This window comes from Morone saxatilis, unplaced genomic scaffold (genome assembly GCF_004916995.1).
Source record: "Morone saxatilis isolate NCDOM2014 unplaced genomic scaffold, NCSU_SB_2.0 Contig20, whole genome shotgun sequence".
Classification (NCBI taxonomy): Eukaryota; Metazoa; Chordata; class Actinopteri; family Moronidae; genus Morone; species Morone saxatilis.
The window spans coordinates 3825677-3826041 of record NW_023339763.1 but is presented as its reverse complement, the minus strand read 5'-3'; positions in this window follow the sequence as shown (position 1 = coordinate 3826041).

Here is a 365-nt window from a genome sequence, read left to right as displayed (position 1 = left end):
CACACACACTCAAACTTAATAGAAACTGTTGGCAGCCTCCCTTAAATGACTGAGAAAGGGAGGGTTTACAGCCTCTGTGGGAGTCAACATCTTGTCAGGGTCCATCGGCAGCAAGCCCTCTGCAAGAGGGTGATAACCCCAAGCCTTTTTCTCAGCCAACATGTCCAACTTAATCATCAGTAAGAGTCTGACCTAGAAAAGGAAATGCAAAGAAAGCAAATAAACTTCAACCACAACAAACAAACCGTACATTTCTGTCTGATTTGTCAAACTTATGAATATTGTAGGACGCCTTAAAGTTAGAAATGTGTTGAATAAGAGATTCTTTTGTACATACTAGAAATATAAAACCCACTAAAGGTCCA